The sequence below is a fragment of the Mesoplodon bidens genome, assembly GCF_964165515.1.
Source record: "Mesoplodon bidens genome assembly, chromosome: 12".
Taxonomy (NCBI): Eukaryota; Metazoa; Chordata; class Mammalia; order Artiodactyla; family Ziphiidae; genus Mesoplodon; species Mesoplodon bidens.
Genome location: NC_138168.1, coordinates 10,282,259 through 10,298,821, shown reverse-complemented (window position 1 = coordinate 10,298,821; position 16,563 = coordinate 10,282,259). Strand labels below are relative to the sequence as shown.

At 38.0% G+C, this 16,563-nt stretch overlaps 1 pseudogene across 1 annotated transcript in view; it reads right to left on the bottom strand.

Moving 5' to 3' along the window:
• Positions 1–10,344: 10,344 nt before the first annotated feature.
• LOC308626258 (nuclear pore complex protein Nup50-like) overlaps positions 10,345–16,563 on the bottom strand; it is a 29,587-nt pseudogene continuing 23,368 nt past the window's right edge. The window contains exon 3 of the transcript in view: positions 10,345–10,487. The product of the transcript in view is annotated as a nuclear pore complex protein Nup50-like (transcript). The remainder of the gene's footprint in view (positions 10,488–16,563) is intronic.

Genomic DNA, 16,563 nt, shown 5'->3' with positions numbered 1-16,563 from the left:
ATTGATCTTTTCTATTGTTTTTTAGTCTATTTCATTTATTACTACTCTGATCTTTATTATTTTCTTCCTTCTAATTACTTTGGGTTTTGTTTGTTCTTTTCCTAGTTCCTTTAGGTTTAAAATTAATTTTTTTTATTTGAAAATTTTCTTGTTTCTTGAGTAGGTATGTATTGCTATGAACTTTCCTCTTAGAACTGCTTTTGTTTTGATACCATTTTATACCAGTGTGGTCAGAGAAGATGCTTGATACGATTTCAATCTTCTTAAATTTATTAACATTTGTTTTGTGACATAATATGTGATCTATCCTGGGGAGTGTTTTATGTGCACTTGAAAAGAATGTGAATTGCTCTTTGGGGATGGAATATTCTGTATATATCTATTAAGCCCTTTGGTCAAATGTATCAGTTAAAGCCAATGTTTTCCTGATTTTCTGTCTAGATGACCTATTCATTGATGTAAGTAGGGTGCTAAATGCCCTATTATTATTGTATTGCTGCCAATTTCTCCCTTTATATCTCTTAATATTTGGTTTATTTACTTAAGTTCTTCTATGTTGGTACATAAATATTTACAAATGTTTTATTCTTTTGGATTGACCCCTTTATCACTATGTAATAACTTTATTTGTCTTTTGCTATAGTCTTTGTTTTAAAGTCTATTTTGTCTAATATAAGTATTGCTACCTCACCTTTCTTTTTGTTTCCACTTGCATAGATTATCTTTTTCTATCTCTTCACTTTCAGTCTGTGTGTGTCTTTAGATCTGAAGTGTGTCTCTTATGGGTAGCATATATATGGGACTTTTTAAAAAATCCATTCAGCCACCCTATGTTTTTTATTGGATAATTTAATCCCTTTATATTTAAAGTAATTATTGATTAGCATGTACTTATTACCATTCTGTTAATTGCTTTTCTTTTTTCTTTTGGTAGTTCTTCTCTGTTCTTTTCTTCTTTTTTGCTCTCTTTCCTTATGGTTTTATGACTCTCTTTAGTGTCATGTTGGATTGCTTTCCCTTTATTGATTTATTTTTGTGTGTGTGTGTCTATTATATGCTTTTGGTTTGTGAGGTTCATATACAACAACCTATATATATAGTAGTCTGCCTCTGCTCTACATTTTTTTTTGTGTGTGTGATACGCGGGCCTCTCACTGTTGTGGCCTCTCCCGTTGCGAAGCACAGGCTCCAGACGCACAGGCTCAGCGGCCATGGCTCACGGGCCCAGCCGCTCCGTGGCATGTGGGATCTTCCCAGACCAGGGCACAAACCCGTATCCCCTGCATTGGCAGGCAGACTCTCAACCACTGCGCCACCAGGGAAGCCCCTGCTCTACATTTTTACTCCCTCACTCTTCCCCAGATTTTGTGTTTTGGGCATCATAATTTACATCTTTTTATGTTGTGTATCCCTTAACTAGTTACTGTAGTTATAGTTGATTTTATTTTATAAGTGGTTGATCTACTACCTTTTCTATATATTTGTCTTTACTAGTGAGAATTTTTCTTTTATATATTTTCTTATTTCTAGTTATGGCCTTTTCTTTTCCACTTAAAGAAATTCCTTTAACATTTTTTATAAGGCCAGTTTAGTGGTGATAAACTTCTTTAGATTTTACTTCTCTGGGAATCTCTTCATCTCTCCTTCAATTCTAAATTATAACCCTGACAGGTGGAGTATTCTTGGTTGTAAGTTTTTACCTTTCAGCACATTGAATGTAGCATGCCACTACCTTCTGACCTAGAAAGTTTCTACTGAAAAATCTGTTGACAGTCTTATGGGGTTTCCCTTGTAAGTATTAAATTGTTTTTCTCTAGCTGCTTTTAAGATTCTCTCTTTATCCTTAAATCTGACGATTTTAATTATAATGTGTCTTGACGTGGTTCTCCTTGGGCTGATCCTGTTTGGAACTCTGTGCTTCCTGGACCTGGATATCTGTTTCCTTTCCCAGGTCAGGAAAACTTTTTGCCATAATTTCTTTATATAATTTTTCAGACCCCTTCTCTCTCTTTCTCCTTCTATACTGTTAATTACAGTCTGCTTATGTTATCCTAGAGGCCCTTAAGTTATTCTTAGTTTTTAAAACTCTTTCTTAAAATATTGCCACTATGTGTGGGTGACATCCATTGTTTTGTCTTCCAGCTCACTGATTTGTGCTTCTACTTCATCTATTCTGCTCTTGAACCCCTCTAGTATAATTTTCATTGTAATTATAACCTCTGTTTGGTACTTTCTTTATTTTCTGTCTCTTTGTTGAAGTTCTCATTGTGTTCATCTATTCTTCTCCCCAGCCTGGTGAGCATCTTTATGACCATTATTTTGAACTCCTTATCTGGTAGCTTGCTTATCTCCATTTCATTAAGGTCTTTTTCTGGTGATTTGTCTTGTTCTTTGGTGTCTTATTCTCTGTCTCCTCATATTGCCTGATACTGTGTTTGTATGTATGCACTAGGCAATACAGCTACCTCTCCCAGTTTTGAAGATGTGGTCTCATGGGGTCTTGTGGGGTCTTGTGATGTGTGGGGCCCAGAAGCACAATCTATCCTAGTCTCCAGAGTCCAGCACTCAAGGGTCATCCCTTGAGCAGACTGAGCACCCTTGCAAGGTATGGTGGGGCCACAGCTATTGCACAAGATAGGCTAGGCCCAGTGCACTCAACTAACTTGGTTGGGCAGGGCAGGTGGGGCTTGGGACAAGCCCATTGGTGCTAGTGGGAGGACACCAAAAATGGGGGCCTCAGCTCCATCACCAGCAATTTGGAATGAAATTGCAAAAATGGCACCCACTCAACATTTATGTCCCCAGAGAAAATCATTGGAGCTTCCTGCCTCTCTAGCAGCTGCTTTAGGATTAGCAAATGGGTCCCCCTCACTTCTGGTTTAGGCACTTTTCAAACTGTTGCTTTTGTTCTGGATGTCAGGGTAACTGAGTCTGTGTGGGAGGCCTTTTAGAGCAGGTTCTCAGCTGCTATGTGGGATGGGTGGGACATGAGACCTGCCCACCAGTGCTAGCAGGCTATAGGGAGGGCACCAAAAATGGCACCCACCAGCTCCGTCACGGGCAAGTTAGAATGAGGTTGCAAAAATGATGCATGTCAGTGTTGCCATCCCCAGAGAATGTCACTGCAGGTTCCCCCCTCTCCAGTAGCTGCTTTAGGATTTGTAAGTGAGTCTCCCTCACTTTTCAAACTGTTGCTTTTGTGTTGGATCTCAGGGGAAGTGAGTTCTCACATGAGCTTTTCAAGAGTGTGTTCTCCACTCCTCATAGTTCTATGGCTCCCCTAGATTTCATCCCTATTGATTTTCAAAACCAGGCATTTGGGGGGCTCGTTTTTCTAGTGTTGGACCTAGGTGTCAAGGTGACTGATGTAGGGCACAGACACTTCACTCCTTAAAGGAAAATCCATATTTTGGGAACCCCTTCCCAGTTGTGGGACATTGAACCTGGTGTGGAGTCCTAGACGAGAGACTGATTCTCTGCCTCTCTTACTGTCTCCATACAATACATCTTTTTTATCTTTTGTTGTGCAGGTTCTTTTCATCTAGTTCTCAAGTCCTTTTCAGGGGAAAATTATTCCATGTGTAGCTGTAAATTTGTTGTGTCCATGAGAAGAGGTGAGGATGAGCCTCTTATGCTACCATCTTGAACTCTTTCTCTCCTTATCTTATTTTTTTATAAAGGAAGATTTTCCTCATGGAGAACTTCAAAAGATATAGGTGCCATAAATTTATAATTTAAAAAAGTAATAGGTAATACATTTTGAGCTTGTGTTATGTGCAAAGCACTGCTCCAAGAGCTTTATGTGTATTAATGTATTTAATTTTCACAATTTTGAAAGACAAGGAAGATTATTTTCTCCACTTTACAGAAATAAAAAATTGAGGCACAAAGTAAACTGCAGGAAATTTACCTTAGAGTTTTAAAGATGATCCAAGACAGAATCTTTTGAGTAAGTAATACAAGTGGGTATGAAAACTGCATCAGCATATTTATTTTCCAGTTGTGTCCAAAGTTTGGTGTATCTGGAAGTTTCAGTAGTACGTATTTATAGTTTATTTTTAGACATATTTTATACATCATAACTTTTAAATATATTTTTCAATACATCAATAAAACATCTATGATATTCATTCTATTTTTCTCTCTATAGTAGTCTTTTGGTCTTTCTGAAAGCATCTTACTTCCAATCTAGGGATGACTTTCTTAATAATACTTATTTTGAAAAAAATGTTTTATTTTCTTTTCTAACTCTTTTAGTTACTTTCTGAGGTTGAATATAGTTATATTAGTAAACCAAATCAGGGTTGAACTTATGAACTTTCCAGGGTATGGTATTTTTGAGGAAATAATGATATTTTAGAAACTTTGATTAACCAAATTCTCTAAGACAAGATTAAATAAGTGTTTCATGAAGCTGGACTGAAAAATCTCAGCCTAAATTGATATCAGTTTAGATTTTTTGCTTTGGTAAAATACAGTTATATGTCACTTCCCTCCAAGTTTTATTGTCTGGTTTCTGCTATTCTGTTACCAAGATAATCTCACTCACCCTTATGTCTTTACCAATAATATCTGCAGATAATTATGCATAAAATAGAAGATAGAGTAAATACTTCATAAATATATAATAATTAATGAAATTTCAAACTTTTATGTCTTGTTATAATATATATTCCAAATTCTATCCATCCAATCCATTCTCCATGTATTCACCAAACATTTATTGAGTACCTCCTTCCAGACACTATGTTCCAGAATTAATGTCCAATTCCAATTTTCCCTCTGCAAAATAGGAATATTGATATCTTATTCATTGAGTATTGTAAATAATAGGGGGGACAATATATATAGTTATGATTACCTGTTATATATTGTCTGTGGCTGCTATAATGGCAGTACAGCTGAGTAGTTGCAATGGAGACCAAGTGGCTCACAAAGCCAATAATGTTTACTTGCTGGCTTTTTACAGAAAATGTTTGCCAACTTGTATTTCCCAAGTTACCCAGATTCTACTACCTATTATATATAAAAGAACTTGTTATATACAGAAATTCTCATTCCTCCATTTGGATCCTGATTATAGTGATTTGGGGTAAAGCAGAAATTCTATGCTCAACAAGATTTCCTATAATGCTTATGAAAAAAACAGTTAAGTAAATTTAGGAAACCTCCCTAAGTAGAGTGTCTAGAAATAGAATTCAAGATTCTGGGGCATCTTAGCAGAGGAGAACATTTTCAGGGACGAGAGACAGATCTCTTAATCTGAATTAGCAGTAAGGTAACCCTGAGCAAAACAAGAAAAGAAAAAATTTACTAAAATGCAACTTCTCATTCCTGGGCTAGAATTTCTAAGTACAAGTTTTAACATTGAGTACAACATATCTCAGTACTAGACAAGTTAAAATCATGAAGAGAGGACTCAGATGATAAAATGCAGAACACTGAGGAGACTAGAAGATCTGCATGAAGAGGAAAAAAGAACTGAGTCAAATTCTGACAGAGTTGTAAGCATTTTAAATTCAATGAGAAGGCTTTCTCAAGAGTCCAAGTGCTAGGTACAAGGCAGAAGAGTAAGAAAGAAACAAACTAAGGAGGATGAAATTTGCAATCTTGCCAAGTTAGGGCACATTTTCTCAGCCAAATGTGGCACCAATCCCTTTATTAATCTTACTGAAATCAAAATCAATCCAAGTAGTAAAGTCATGAAGACACTTACATTGAAGAACAATGACAAAAGAGCTTAAATCCACTTTTTTATTTCTACAATGGAAATGTAGAGAGTGGCACCTCAGATTGTAAGATTTACTTGTGCTCTAGTTAGAAGGAAGTAAGAAATTGGGTCTAGTTGGCTAGAGATTAAGTGAAAAGTTGCCATAAAGCCAAGCTGTGACTGCTGCTTGGGTAGTTAGCCATCCTCCCCCCAGACAGGACTCAGACGACCTTTCTTGGATGATGCTTTAATGACAGTAAATTTTCCAGCAACTCTGGGAACAATATGGAGTAAAAGAAACCCTATGCATCCTAAGCCCTACCTGGGACCACTGAGCTCATTCTCTGTTTGACTTGCATCTCTTTCGCTGAGATGTTTGGGAATAAAATCATTAGTGGGAGTCTTCACTCCAACCTTTAATGTTCTCACAACTGGTCACAGAAAGGCACCTTCTTCAACTTTCTTTCATAAGTTTTCCTGAACCTGTCAAGTCCACCTCAGTAAACTTTCAATTATATAGAGTTTAATTTAATCTGGAAGAAGTAAATTTGTCTCCTCAGATGCTATGCACAAACAGGGTGGAATCTGTATGAAAAAACCTGTGAACTTTTATTTCTAATCAGGAAAGAATTTTCTGGCAATGGATTTAATTCATTCACTCAACCCCACCCTCCTTCATAAGCAATGCCTAACCATCGAGTGGTTTTCTTTATTTATTTTGCCATTTAAAAATGTAACATCTACCAAGGGTCTGCTTTCAATCTTTTAAGGGACCAGGCTTTTTCCTCTTGGAATATTTTCAAACTATTTAAACAAAACAATGTGGAAAATGACTTTAAAGAGAAATGTAGAGTGGTTTCACTACTCAAGCAAAACACCCATATAGTCATAATACGTGTATGCTTATATGAGAGTATAGAGACTCTCATATACTTTGGAAAACAAATCCATATAAATGTCTAGATTTAAATACTCATACCCTTATAATCCATGATATTTTTTGACCCATATACATATAAATAACTTGTATACATAATATATGTATACAGATGTATAGTATACTTATAAGCTAACATATATCACATACACCTGTATTTTTGCCTTTTTCCACTTTCCAGCCATGGACACTCAGAGAAGCTCAGAGTCAAGAGACATTATCAGTGGCTCAACATGGTGATTTTAAATTATGTCTGTAGACATTTCAACACTCTTACCACGAGGGAGTAGTGTACTTTTGTCATGTTTCAGTTATTAGATGTGGTGGAATTGATGTTATGTGACTTCAGAGGTCAGGTCATAAAAGGAAATTCAGCTTCTGCCTGGCTCTCTTAGGACGCTCACTTCCAGGAAAGTCAGCTACCATGTAAGTAGTCAAACTGCCCTGAGGCTGCCATGCTATGAAGCCCAAATTAGTGTATTCAAAAGGCCACATGAAGAGACAGATGCCTGGGGAGCTCCTGACTACACTCTGCTACAGTTCTTCTCACCATCTCATCTGTCTGCAGTGATTTGAAAGACTTCAATCAAATCCACCCAGTCCAACTCTGTCCAAATTCTTGACCCACAGACACTGTGAGAGACAGTAAACTGACTTTGTTTTAAGCCATGATATTCTAGGGTAATTTATTTTACATCAATAGATAACTGGAATGCTCAGGTGACATGGGCTTTTCATTACCTCTAGCTGCATAAGACAATTTGGGTCCAGGACGCTTCCTTTGCCTTCAGGCCCTGGTGACAGTGGCCATGGCAGTAATCTCTTGAGTAAGAGAATAATTAGAATGATGCAGAAGGTTAACAATGTCTCCCCCAAAACTCCTCTATGTCAAAATTATTTTACTGGATTCACTCGTAGACCTTTAGTAAAACTGGAGACATGGCTAAATTAAGCTCTCTGCCTACTATAGCAAAATAAGTGTTGATTTATAAATGTAGTAGAACCAGATCCAGGTGAACTGATTCAATTCACTCTGGCTTTTGATGGGTTTGGGTTCAAATTCTGGCTCAACTATATATTAGTTATTTGACCATGAATATAATGCTTTATTAAGAGGGCAATTTCGACCAAGTGTTCAAAATGAAGTTTGAAGAACCAGAAGCAAATGTCCAAGCACGAGTTGTAGAAAAGATTTATGAAAAGTATGATGTGTATAGGCTGGAAGTTGGTTTGGAGGATTTGATGAGATTATGATTAGCGTTAGGGTTAGGGTTAGTGTTGGGATTTGGATTCGGGGTGAGGATGAGGAAGGAAAGGAAGCTGATGGGTAATTTACATTAAGCAGTTAGCAGTTAATAGTGTCAATTATTATTATTACCGTAAGTTGTATATCACAATTGTTTACATTAAAATATTTAGTAAATATTTATATTGGTTATTTTAATAATTATGAAACTGAGCAGGACTCTTTGGGGCCCTCCTTGGTACAAAACACTTTCTGTGTGCCATGTTTCTCATTTGTAGGAAAAAGCCTTCAGTCTCCTAGACCTTCCCTGAATTCCAAAGGGCAGATTCAAACAGTTACTAATTAGGGAAGGGATGGAATGCAGAAACTAAGGAGGAGTGGTTAAGAAACAATAGTGCAGGGATAAAGTAGTGTCCTGGTTCCTCATCAAGAGACATACATAACAATATATCTTTGAGTTCTTCTACAGAAACTAAGGCCCCCACCTGGCCAGAGTATGGTAACTTCAGGCTGAGCACAAGCATGTGGGGTCCAGACTGGTAGGAACCATAAGGCTGATGATTGAGATTTATAGGACACCAACCTCTTACCTCACCACCAACCACTCAGTTGAAGGTTACACACCCTGCAGCTCTCCCCCAAATTTTGCCATTAAAAACTCTCCCCTCAAAACAATTGGGGAGTTCTAGTCATTTGAGTACTAGCAACCCGTTCTCCTTGCTCATCCACTGTGATACACTTTCTGTGCTCCAAACTTCAACATTTTGGTTTGTTTGGTCTCACTGTGCATTGGGCACACAAGCTGGGGTTCAACAACAGTTACAGTGTTATAAGTTAGGGTGGATTGTAAATGCCTTCCACGTCTGGGGAAACCTAATTGGTTGGTTCTCAATACCATAAACCTGATTCCAAAGTGCTGTTTGTGTGTTGAATCATCAAGTAATGATTTGTTAATTGTTTAACCAGTGTTTATAAAAGCTTAGCCTCAGCACTGCCTGGAGTACTTATTCAAAATTGAGGTTCCTGGGCCTCACCACAGATGTACCAAATCTGAATCTCTAGTAAGGAGGCCCTGATATGTGCATTTTCAGAAGCTCTCTGAGTAGCTGTGAGAAACACTATTGGCAAACTATTATGTAGGCCAAAGTGATGAACAACTGTCCCAAGAATGTCATGGTCCTTAAATCAATTCCCAGATTTAAGTGGGTTTATAAACCCAGAACCCTTTGAAAGTAGGGGAGGTGGTGAGCTCTCCTTGAGAAAGGACCTCAGTACACTACCAAAAATTCATACTCTTAACTGTTATCCCAGCTTTTCACCCAAGGACATGTGGCCTTTTACCAGAGTAACTGCTATGAGGAAAGGACATAATCAAGCCTTTCAGAGACTACTGGATACTGGCTCTGAACTGACATTAATTCCAGGACTCAAAATGTCATTGTGATCCACCAGACAGAGTAAGCACTTATGGATGTCAGGTGATCAATGGAGTTTTAGCTCAAGTCTGTCTCACAGTGAGCCCAGTGGGTCTCTGAACCCATCCTGTGGATGTTTTCCAGTTCCAGAATTCATAACTGGAATATATATACTCAACAGCTAGCAGAATTCCCACATTGATTATTTACCTATGGCTATCATGGTGGAAAAGGCCAGGTGGGAGCCACTAGAACTGCCTCTACCTGGGAAAATAGTAAGCCAAAATCAATACTGCATTGCTGGAGGGATTACAGAGATTAGAGCCACTATCGAGAACCTGAAAGACTCAGGGATGGTGATTCCCACCACATCCCTGTTCAACTAGTCTATTTGGTTTGTACACAAGACAGATGGAGGTTAGAGAATGACAGTGGATTATTATAAGCTTAACCACGTAATGATTCCAATTGCATCTACTGTATCAGATGTGATTTCATTGCTTGAGTAAATTAACACATTCACTGGTACCTAGTGTGCAGCTATTGATCTAGCAAATGCCTTTTTCTCCATATTTGTCCAAAAGGCACCAAAATCAGTTTCCTGGCAGCTGGCAAGATCAGCAGCACACTTTCCCTGTCCTACCTCAGGAAAGTATCAACTCTTCAGCCCTATGTAATAATTTAATTTCCAGGGACCTTGATCACCTTTCCCTTCCACAAGATAACACACTGGTCCATTATATATTCTGATTGGAACTAGTGAGCAAGAAGACATGACTACCTTAGACTTATTGGTAAGACTTATTGGTATGTCATTGGCTGAGAAATATATCTGACCAAATTTCAAGGGTCTTTCAGGGGTCCAGTGGTGTGGCCATGTAGACAATAAGTTGTTGCTTTAGCCTCTTCTACAATAAAAAAAAAAAAACGCACAATATTCCTAGTGAGCCTCTTTGGATTTTGGAGACAACATATTCCTCATTTGGGTGTTACTCTGGCCCATTTACCGAGTGAAGCTTCTAGTTTTAGGTGAGGCCTAGAACAAGAGAAAGCTCTGCCAACAGGTCCAGGCAGTTGTTGCAAGCTGTTCTGTCACTTGGGTCTTATGATCCAGCAGACCTAATTCTGCCTGCAGTATTGGCGGCAAATAGGGATGCTGTTCGTAGCCTTCGGCAGGTCCTGTAGATAAATTTCAGTGCAGGTCCTCAGGATTTTAGAGCAAAAAACTGCCATCCTCTATAAATAACTCTTCCTTTTATGAAAATGAACCCTTGGCCTACTACTGGGCTTTAGTAGCGACTGAATGCTTAACCATGGGTCTCCAAGTTAACCAAACAACCTGACCTGCCCATCCTGAACTGGGTGTTTTCTGACACAGCAAACCATAAAGCTGGACATGCACAGCAGTACTCCACCATCAAATGAAAGTGGTATATGTGTGATCAGGCCCAACCAAGCCTCAAAGACACATGAAGATGTAGCCCAAATACTCATGGTTCAAGCTCCTGCTATACTGCCTTCTCTCTCCCAGACTGCCTACTGGGGAGTTTCCTATGATTAGCTGATAGAGGAGAAGAGTCTTGAGCCTGGTTTAGATATGGTTCTGAACAATATGCAGGCACCACCCAAAAGTGGATAGCTGCAACACTACAGCCTCTTAGTCAGATATCCCTGAAGGACAGTGGTGAAAAGAAATTCTCCCAGTGGGTAGAACTTTGAGTAACGCACCTAGTTTTTCACTTTACATGAAAGGAGAAATGACCAGACATGTGGTTATATAGGAATTCATGGGCTGTGGCCAATAGTCTGGTTGAATGGTCATGGACTTAGAAAGAAAATGATAGAAAAAATGGTTGGAAAGAAATTTGGGGAAGAGGTATTATATGAATAGACATCTCTGAATAGGGCAAAAAAAAAAAGTGAATATATTTGTGCCCCCTGTGAATACTCACCAAAAGGTGACCTCAACAGAAGGGGATTTTAATAATCAAGTGGATGGGATGGTGACCCATTTTGTGGATACCAGTCAGTCTCTTTGCTCAGCCACACCTCTCATCAACAAATGGGCTCATGAGCAAAGTGGCTATGGTGGCAGGGATAGAATTTATGCATGGGCACAGCAACAAGGACTTCCATTCACCAAGGTCAACCTGGCTATGGCCATCACTGAGTGCCCAATCTGCCCGCAGCAGAGACAAACACTAAGTCCCTGATGTGGTACCATTCCATATATCAGCCAGTTACCTGGTGGCAGATTGATTACATTGGACTGCTTTCATCATGGAAGAGACCGTGTTTTGTTCTTATTGGAATAGTTACTCTAGATATAGATTTGCTTTCCATTCACACTATGATTTTGCTAAAACTATCATCCATAGACATACATGGAATACCATGTATAAGGCTATCCACCATCATGGTATTCCATACAATATTATTTCTGATCGAGGAACACTTCACAGGAAAAGAAGTGTGTCAATGTGTCCATGTTCATAGAATTCACTGGTCTTACCATGTTCCCTACCATTCTGAAACAGCTGGCTCAATAGAATTGTGGAATGGCTTTTTTAAGACAGTTACAGTACCAGCTAGGTGTCAATAACTTGCAAGGTTGAGACAAGGTTCTCCAGAAGGTTGTCTATGCTCTCAACCAGTGTTCAATATATGGTGCTGTTTCTTCCTTAGCTAGAATTCATGAGTCTAGGAATTAAGTAGTGGAAATGGGAGTGACACTACTTGCTAGTGATCCACTAGCAAAGTTCTTGCTTCCTGTTTCCAAGACTTTATGCTCTGCTGGCCTGGAGGTCTTATTTCCAAAGGGAGGAATGCTTCCCCTAGAAGATACAGTAGTGATGTCACTGAACAGGAAGTTAAAACTGCCACTGAATTTTTGGGCTCTTTATGTCTCTGAATCAAAGAAGGGAGTTACTGTGCTATCTGGGGGGATTGAGTGTGACTACTCTGAAGAAACTGGATGACTACAGTAGAGGTGAGGAATAGTATGTCTGGATACAGGAGATCCCCTAGGGTGTCTCTTAGCATCACCATGCTCTGAGATTAAGGTCAATGGAAAACTACAACAACCCAATTCAGGCAGGACTACTAATGGCCTGGACCCTTCAAGAATGAAAGTTTGGGTCCCCCCACCAAGCAAAGAATAAAAACCAGTTGAAGAGCTTTTTGAGGCAAAGAGAATACAAAATGGGTAGTGGAAGGAGATAGTTATAAATACCAGCTATGGCTATGTGACCAGTAGCAGAAATTAGGATTATAATTTTCATGAATATTTCCTCCTTATTTTATGAATACATTTGTTTGTGTATTTTATATAAAATATGTTATAATAAAATTATATATATATATATATATCTGTAATATCATAGTATTTAAGTTCTATTAATTTTATATCACAACATTTAAGTTCCAGGACATCAAAGAGAAGAGTCCATCACTCAAGAACTTTAGCTCCTCTTCTGGGGAAAGAGTTAGTGCATTTCCAGTTGTATGCAAGAGAGTTGTATCACGTTAGTGGAATTAATACCTTGTTATTGCCTTTATTTGGAGATTAAGCATGGCTTAAGGAGATGCATATAGGTGCCAAGTTGACAAGGGGAGGACGTGTGATGTCTAAATCAACTTGACTGAGCCATGGGTTACCCAGATATTTGTCAAACATTATTCTGGGTAAGTCTGTGAGGGTGTTTGCGGATGAGGTTAACATTTGAATTGGTAGACTGAGTAAAGCAGATTGCCCTCCCTAATGTGGGTGGGCCTCCTTCAATCAGTTGAATGCCTGAATAGAAAAAAAAAAAGGCTGACCCTCCTGTGAATAAGAGGGAACCATCCCCTTGTCTGTTTGAGCTGGAACATTGTTTTCTAGCTTTCCAGGATTCAGACTGAATCACCAGCCCTTCTTGGATACTGAGCCTGCTGCTGGCTTTTAGACTGAAACTTATCATTAATTCCCCTGGTTCTTAGATCTTCAAACTAAAATTCAGATTAGAAATATATATCTACTCTCCTGGATGTTCAAATTGCTGACTGCAGATCTTGGAATGTCTTGGTCTCAATAATTATGTGAGCCAATTCCTTATTTTTATCATATATCACTCTTTACATAAATGAAAAGTTCAATACAAATGAAATAATTTGCTTAAAGTATTCAGAATATTTTGAATTAATTAAAATTAATTAATTAGAATTAAATTCATTGATTTTTGTATTTTTTCACAAGATATTCTTTCAATGTCTTCATGGTCATGGGTCATACAACATTTCCTAAAAGATTTCATCATTGTACCCAGAGTGTTAGTTCAAGTTGACAACACTCATTATACATATTTTGACCATTTCGTAATATTTCCAAAAATGTCAGGTAAAACAACTATGCCGTATTAATCATCTGACTGATAACAATTATAAGACAACATTGATTGCAAAACATATTCTGACACCAGAGATGTTAAAATATGAAAAAAAAATCGTTCATCTTAGAAATGATGAAATGTTGACGTTTCTCAATAAATAAATAAATATTCTTTTCGATGATGATGGTGATAATAATGATGAATATTAGCTGGGAGAAGTGTCCTTGTGCCTGATGAAGTGTGTTTATATATTTGGGAATGCATGCCTGATATTTGGTGCATTTATGGAGAGGTTAAAAGACTTGTGCAAAATGAACATGAAAACCAATGGTCAGAGGTGTCACCTGGTAACAATTTTAGTTCCACATGTGAGAGTGACCAACTTTTCAGGATATCATTGGTGCTGCTAAAGCTGGCTGTTCCGACACCATACAAGTTAAACATTTCACTCTCAACACTATCATTGAGCTTATTATCACTGTTTTTCCATCGCTTGTGACAGAATTCTTATGAGTAAAATTCTTCATGGAAAAAAAAATCAAATATTCCAATTCCAGGATTCCTTTATTTCAGGGCCCCCTTCCTCTGGATATGTTCTTTTACATTCTACACTTACCTCTTCTTTTTCTTTATACTCCCTACATTGAAAAATAAGTAAATTCTACTCCAAAAATAAAAACAGACTGAAATGGATGGTCCAGAACATCAAGATGAAAGCCATTTAGACCTATTCACTTTTCAGCAACTGGTTAGCATTCCTTTTCAAATAGTCCATATTTATTTTGAAGCTTGTTCAGTTAATATCATTGTTCTTCTGTTTCCTACATATGATGTACTTATGCCAGTGAAGCTGAATTATGCATTTTCCAGATGGCAAAACTTTCTGAAGAAAGTATTGTGGTGGCAGACCTGGCCAGCAGACTGCACCATCTCTTCCTTGTTCAGCTCTACTGGAAATAAATTAGATTAGGCATGGCCTCCAGGAATGCAGTTAAGGTCACATTTCTCCTTTAATTCTGCACAACAACAGTTCTGAAGAGAAGGAGTGCACTGCATAAATTTTGTGTTGTTTTTCATTGGAAGTTTCAAATCATCTAGAGAATCTGATGTGGCTAATAGCAATCCAGAAGAAAGCTTTCATTTTTACTTTGTTTAAAATCTCTAGCAGGTTTGTAAGTTGTTTTATTGGAAATACATCATCTTTATTTATCTCTAACCATCATTCCTGGCTTGGGATCCCTCCCCTTTCTTTGTTTCCCAGCTACATATGTAGTCATAGAGCCGGAGTGAACAGGGTCTTATTTTATTTTTTGCTAGTTCATGTTTATTATGGAAGGGAGAATTTCTTGAATCATCACAGGAATACAAAAAGAAAAAGATTTAATTTTCCCCTTAGATTGCTTACAATCTTCACATCTGAGTATTTAAAATTATCTTGATATCTGAGAAATGGAAACCAGCACAAGAACCAAAGCCATAGTTCTGAGTAATTCCTGGCAGGTAAGCAGCTCCAACTGATGAATGGGTTACATACCAAAGGGGAATTGCCAGCCTGCTGCTTCATTCACTGAAGGATCCATACATACATTCACTCATTCACCCATTTGGGGGGAAGAATTTACTTTGATAGGCCCTGAGATTGCAAAGACAAACATACAATCATTTGTTCTAAGGGATTTACCCTCTAATAGGGGAAGAAAGATATGAAAACAGGGAAGAGCAAAGAAATATTTCAGATATGACAAGAGAAGAAACAAGATATATAGGGGTGTGATGGAGAGAATAGCCAAATCATCCTGGGAGAGTCATAAAAGGCTGAAAAATGAGCTGTTGTCTGTTGTCTTAAAAAATGAGACACTATTTCCCTATCACCTAGTCTAGGAAATCTAACCCAAGTTGGGTTGAAGGTATGGGGGGGGCAGTGAGGGCAGGGGCTGGAAGTTTTGAGCAGATCCCAAGGACATGAGACCTCCCTATGTGTTCCCAGAACTACAAACATTCTATCTGATTAACAATAATGAGAGACTGCAGATTTATCTCAAAATAAGGGTAGATCATGAAGTACTAATTATTTGCCATTCTGAGGCATTTTCTGATGGGAACTGTAAAGAGTTTGTTTTTTGGAATTTAAAATGCACATACAATAATGATTAGGTTCCCATTCTCCTCAGCAAGAGTCTTTTTTTTTAACCATTAAAAAAACTGAAACATAGTGAGACTGTTAATATATTATGTGTAATTCCTGAGAGCCGGGAATGAGTAATTTAGGAGTAAGGGGGAAAAGTTCAATTTCACTACCCTTTTCAGTTGCTTTGCAATTTATTTTCTTTCTTTACAAATTCCCTGGATAACACTCATGTCCTAATTACCTGTAATCCCTATTCTTCCCTAAACCTTGACAACTGGACCTCTGCTTCTGTCACTCCTTTCCCAGGTTCAGGATAAAGCCTTTTTAAACTTCCTGTAGGTACCCATGCACCTTTTTTTTCTGCAGAGCCTTAGAACATTCCATCCTGCTGTGCCAGGGCTTCTTACTGAAGGGAATCCTACATAGTCACTCCACCTGCTTTCTGTACAAACTCCTAGTCCCAGAGTGGGATCTCACTTTAGTTCCTAGCAAAAAAAACAATCTGATTGAGTTCATTTCTCTAACACTCCATACATTTCCCAGGAGTATTTGTATTTATAACTCAAATGTATTGGTGGAATTGTTTTCCTTTTTATTTTATATTTTTTAATTTAATTTAATTTTTTTATACCAGAGGTTCTTATTAGTTATCTATTTTATACATATTAGTGTATACATGTCAATCCCAATCTCCCAATTCATCCCCCAACCACCACCACCCACTTTCCCCCCTTGGTGTCCATACATTTATTCTCTACAT